Genomic DNA, 6,000 nt, shown 5'->3' with positions numbered 1-6,000 from the left:
AGGCTTGTTTATCTACTTCTGGTCAGTTACGCAGGCACAGGTGTCCCCACAGGCATATCGCTTTTACATATGTCATCTTTGTGGAGCCAAAACTGCTCTGAGAACAAAATTCCCTGAATTTTGTCCTGAATTCCCATTCCTCCGGTGCATTATCAGTGGGATTCTTGAGTGTTTACTCAATCACAGTTGGCTACAGCTGTGCAAACCCACGGCAAGTTCCTCCTCCGTGTATAGTAGCTGCCATCGCATCCTATTTGATTTCTCTTTCAGATATAGAAACAGCAGCACCGTGTAAAATCACGGTAACAAAAACTCTCAACAAAAGAAAAAGCCACCGTAAAAAAGCCAAGCAGCTGCTTGCATTTGCATTTTCTTGTTCGCAGACAGCCTTGCCAGCACAAAGGAAATGAGGTGTACTCACGCTGAAAAGAAACAGGCCCCTTCTGCACAGCCAGGGCCCCTGGGCTTCTGCTGGTGAGGCTGCTGGTACTCATGGCTTGGGCTCTGGAGGAAAACCGTAGGGACGTTCTTGCCTTACCTCCCCTCCTGGGCAAGCGCAGCTTTCCCCTCTCTGGGTGGTCTTTCCAGTGATGGAGGTCTTGTCCTTCTGCTCCTGGTGTGACCCAGGAGTGAACTGAGCTCATTAAATGTACTTGCCTTTCCTTTGAAAAGAAGAAGAAGGGTGGAAATTGGTAGATTCAGGCTATGATACTACATTTCTATTAAAAAAAAAAAGAAAAAGATGGTGTAGTTGTCTGTAGAAATCGACAGCATTTCAGCCATGTGATGCATCTTTCTTGAGAGACCAGAGCAATTGTCAGATCAAGCATTTCAAGACGCATCATTTCCAGAAGAGAGGAGTTAGACACACTCTTGATCGTGTGCTTCTGTTTATTCTGCGCAAGGGATCTAGGACACCTGTGTTAGTTTTAAAGCTACTACATGTACAGCACTTGACTGCTATATTTTGGCAAGTCCCAGCTGTTATTTCACATGTGTGAACTAAGAAAATACCCAAGGTAAACACAGACTTAGAAGAAGTACCAAAAACATTTACTATAAAGTGCAAGTATGGCCCAGTATGTTAACCTGCTAATATATACAGTGTGCTGGCCCTGCTCTATTTTCCTTTAGAGAGGCAAAGGAAAAGAGATGTAGAGAAGGTCTCTATGAAACACCACAACCAGTTACCAGTCATTTCTCCTAAAGGAGCAGCACCAATATGAAAATCGCTTTTCTCTACTTATAGTTGTTAGCAGCCAAGCTTACCCAAATGTGGGCAATGCAGAACAGAAACATTTTTTTTCTGTTCGTTTTGTGCATCTGACAGCATTTAATCTAAAAATCAGTTTAAATCCAGATTACTTACATGTGTGCATACGCTCACGCTCCCCCTCTACACACGCAATGTTAAAAGGACATTACTGATGATCATTTATTTTTCTCCGCTCTTGCTGCATTTCATAATATCCCTTCTCTCTTGAAATACTGCCAGAGAAGGTTGTCTTTAATACACTTCAGTGGTGTCAAGAGAACCTCAGGAAATGAGAACTGAGGTGAACCTAAGATCCACTCTATGCCACCCGTACTCTGATTATACATACTGCTTTGTACAGGAGGTAAAGACCTGCACTCCCGATGTCCTGCCTTCAAAAACCAATATTCTGTCTACTTTCCGTCTCCTCTAATTAAAGCCAATTACTTTGACCTGCTTGGTTTCTCCTCCAGAAGCGATGTTCTGTTATTACCTGCTCTTGCACACAATCAGGTTTGAGTTATGTCTCAGAAACTCATAGATTTCACTAGAAATGAGTTTAACTAGAAAAACAGGGTTTCTTTATCTCCATGATTTCCTGTATATGGGACACATCCTGTTAAGTATGATTATCAGCCCTGTAAATACTACCCTTAGAGGTAAGTGTTCCAGCTGCCGCCTGACATATCCTGACATAACCACCCCTGTGAGACATACCTTCTATTGGGCAAACAAATAAATAAATAAATAACCTATCGATTCAAATTCAAGGGCCAAATAAGTTATTCACAGGCAGCAGCCTGAGCATAGAGTAAAGTTTCCTGAGGTATATCAGAGTGGAGCCTGGTAGGTACAAGAAGCTGTAGGAGAAAAGGATCACTTCTTGATTAGTGATGAGACCAAAACTTTGTAAAGGGATGGGAGGACTTCACGCAACTCAGGCTCCGAAGGAACGTTTCACAATGTTTTTGTTCTCACTTACCAAATTCAGCCCTGCTGTAAATGAGCCCTGTTCTGCTGAAGCTATGCAATGGGCGAATTAGCTTGCTGTGTAAGAACCACACGCTATTTTGTGATTAACTGATTTCTCGCTCAAAAGCTTTCAGTGCTTAAGGACAAACATCATATTTGTCCCATGTTTGACATAGCAATGTTCAGTTGAAGTATCATGTCCCTCTAATTATAGGCGCTTCAAACTCAATAACGTTTTGCTTCCATCAGTCACTGATCATTCACTGCTCCCATTCATCATAATCCCAGACTGCTCTAGTTCACTCAGCAGTAATTCTAGCTGGCTCTCATCATGCCCATGGAAAACATATACCAACAATTGAATCTCTCAGCAGAAAGAATCAACCTCATTTGGAGGTTTGTAAAAGCACTGAGGGAAAAAAACATGTATGTATTTATGCGAGCAATAGCAATGAATCAGTATGTAAATGTCTGGTAACAGTACAGCTCATTTTGTCAAAGCTGAAACGTTAATTTGATGGATTCAGGCGTTTTATCTTTCTGATGCCGGTTAATGCAATGCATTTTGGAGTGACAGGTCTAAAGATTCTTGAGAGCTTCCTGGATAACTTGAAAAGAAGAAGCCGGAGTGGAGGGGTGAGGGGGGAAGACAAGGAAAAGGAAAAGGCCTACATGTTCATAGAAAGCCACCAATATGGTGCAATCTAGAAAAAATTCCTTTACTGTAGTGATAGAACTATGAGATAGTTAAATATCATCTTTAGAAACAGTAAAGTACATCCCATTACTTTAAAACAAGGAGAGTAGGTGCCTAAGGCAGAGAAAATTTACCTCCCTCAGTTCTTACCCTCACAGACTTTGTGCACACTGACTCTGGCCAACCCTCTCCACTGTCCATCCAGTTCCACCACCTCTGATGACTTGTTTGAAGTCCTGCAGAAAATTTGGGTGAGGGCTGGGAATGAAGCAAGCTCTGCTGTCTTCTTGCCCCATGCTGTAAACATGAGGCCACCCTCCCACATAAGAGCCTGAAGATATCACAATATCAGGTGGAAGGCACTTCTATAGCTTTCTATATATTTTAGCCAAAATAGCTTTGCAATACCAGAAGATAAGCAGTGAGCGTAATTGTTTGAGGGCTGATGGCTTTGTCAAGGAAATATTTACATCAGGTTGATACTGCCTTAATATGGTCTTTACTAGCTCCCATTGTGATGATTTACATGTCCTTCCAAGTCTTGAAAGAAAGAAATGAGGCTTAGCATTAGCTTTCTAAAGACTACATTTGTGTTTCTATAAAGAAAGAAAGAGCATAACTGCTGGATAGCTGTCTATGTGTAGATAATGTTAGTAATGAGGAATTGTAAGTTGTGCTCATTTTGCGTATGTGTATACAATATGCAGTAAAAGCAAGAAGAGAAAAGAGGAGATGAGAAGCTGCACAAATGTACTGTTTTGGTTGCAAGACTTAAAAAACCCCACTCTACAATAGGGAGCATGCACAATAAATAGCAAAATAGAATTTGATGAAGCTATTGTCCAGGCCACCATCCGATGGGCTCCTGAACAAAACCAATCCTTCGTAATGTAGACTATTTGTAACTTGGAAATCTTTATAACTCATGAGTATTGCAAAAGAGACTACAGCGTACAATGATCATACTTAGAATCACAGAATGATTTAGCTGGGAAGGGTGGCAGAGCTAACGTTAGGCAGATTTAGGGTTCATGCCTGAAGTTCCTAAGCCAAGAAAGACAGAATTGTTTTAAAATCTATCCTTAGGTTATTTGTCAATGCTTCAGCTGCAGCATAAACCTAGCCCAACCCAGAGACAACTCATTTATTCTTGTAGGCTTGTTTTATATCTGCTGCATCCAAACCAGAGATGGTTTCAGAGATCAGTTTCTGTACTGACCTGATTTCAGTGTCTTCAAAAAATCCCTTTTCTTCCAGCTCTCATGGAGACCTGTTCCTCAAAGAAAAATCGTAAACCCCCGCCAACTTCCTATTACTTCTATCATGGACCAAAAGCATTGAATTGCTTTTCCCAACAAATGCGATGGTACTGGAGGGAGCAACCCCTATTCTAAAGACCTTATGTCTGGACTTTTAGCAGGACGTTCTCACAGAAATAGGTTTGGTAGGAGGAAGAGTTGTTTCCGTCCACATTTGCTGATGTCATGTCTGGTTTACATTTATTCTGTCTACTGCATTTCATTTCAGATGCAAACTTGCCTCTGTCCCAGTGCCTAGAAAAGAACTGAAAATGGGTAAACAGCTTGGTCTTCTCTGGACTTCTAGTGGTCCTTCTGTTGACTTCAGACTGTGTATCATTCGCTCCTTCTAACACTACAGCATTAATGCATTGTAGTGTATTAACTACACTAGGCAATGCAATGCAATGTTAGTAATACATCATGCACGCCTCACTCCTCCTAGCTCACCGGCATAATGGTTGAGAGTGCTAAGAAGAGGAACTGACTTTTAATTTTTCACTTTGCTTGACATGGCAAAAAAGATTCTTCCAAGAACAAGTAGGTACTGAGAGAGCGCTGTTTTGGAGCTACAAAACCTTATAAGGGCCTTTTCAAGGAGTCAGCCCCACGCAGAGCTATCAGTGTTATGAGAGATTAGCACTATAAGTTTGGAAAAGAAAGCGACTGCAGCGTCTTAAAAGAAACAATCTATCTTTATTGCCTTTTAAACCAATTAGGGATCAGACCACCAGCATTTCTACATCCCGCTTTTGCTCATGGTACTCATGGATTCTAAAAATGTTGACATTGCACTTCAACTTTATAAGAAAATTAAAAGAAAAAAATGGATGTGTTATTTTTTAGATGCATCATGTTTTATAAGTACTGTTGTAGCTATGATGGTCTAATGGTATAACCAAGGCCAGGTGTGTAGAAAAAGGTATTGTCTTTTATTAGACTAATGAAAACAGTTGAAAAAATAGACAAGATTTAGAGCATGCAATCACTCTTCAGGTAAAAAGAATAAAACATCCTTAATTACATCAAACTAAACCATGCAAAGAGCTGAACTACACAGTTACAGTAGCTGACCCCCTTGTGTATAGGCTTACTGGGAGAAAGAGGCACGGAACCTGTCTGTCACCTGCACCGTTCAAGAGGAGTCCCCATTTACGATTCCTGATTCTGAAGAAGTTTGGGGATTGCTGTGCCTAGATGCTGAAGGGTTCAGGACTTTTTTTTTCCCCTCTTTTCTGAGTGCCATGCATGACAGGCTGCTTTTGATGGGATTTTTATGCCAGCAGTGGGAAGTTAGGAGGCAGACAAACACCTTGCTGGTCAATACATGTTTGTATGGCACGTTGTATCCGTCTGTTGCGAATGTTGGCAACACATTGTTGGCAAAGGATGGCAAACAGGGTCTTTTCTCTGCAAGCCCACTGCTTACCTCTTTGACTGGTAGGTAGTCCTGTTTAAATCAATGGAACCAACCTCAAAGCGTAACATTTAGGATGGATTTAAGTCTTTGAAGAATGAAGACCTGAAAGAACAAAAATCACTGTCTTTAGAAAGCCTGCAGATGGCATTGCTCAAGCAAGCATGTGTGAATTCTTCATGACAAGAGAAACAGATCTGAATAAAAACTATCCAAGCAAAAAAAGCTCCTAACAGTTGGCACCTTCTATTTTCTCGTATATTTTTCTGTGGGTTCATCTGCACTTAGTAACTGTATATAAAACAAAGCTTTGGGTCCCGAAGCCTAACTTTGTATCCTTTCTCTGTAAAAGAAAATAAAT

General features: G+C 41.0%; 1 long non-coding RNA gene across 1 annotated transcript in view; it reads right to left on the bottom strand.

Annotated features, from left to right (window-relative positions):
• Positions 1–537: 537 nt before the first annotated feature.
• Positions 538–6,000, bottom strand: part of LOC128905507 (uncharacterized) — a 38,363-nt gene continuing 32,900 nt past the window's right edge. The window contains exons 2-3 of the long non-coding RNA XR_008464891.1: positions 5,652–5,744; positions 538–662 (exon numbers count right to left, since the gene is read on the bottom strand). This is a non-coding gene — a long non-coding RNA (uncharacterized LOC128905507). The remainder of the gene's footprint in view (positions 663–5,651; positions 5,745–6,000) is intronic.

The sequence above is a fragment of the Rissa tridactyla genome, chromosome 2 (assembly GCF_028500815.1).
Source record: "Rissa tridactyla isolate bRisTri1 chromosome 2, bRisTri1.patW.cur.20221130, whole genome shotgun sequence".
NCBI lineage: Eukaryota > Metazoa > Chordata > Aves > Charadriiformes > Laridae > Rissa > Rissa tridactyla.
The sequence above is the reverse complement of the archived record's forward strand: the minus strand, read 5'-3'. Positions and strand labels throughout refer to the sequence as shown.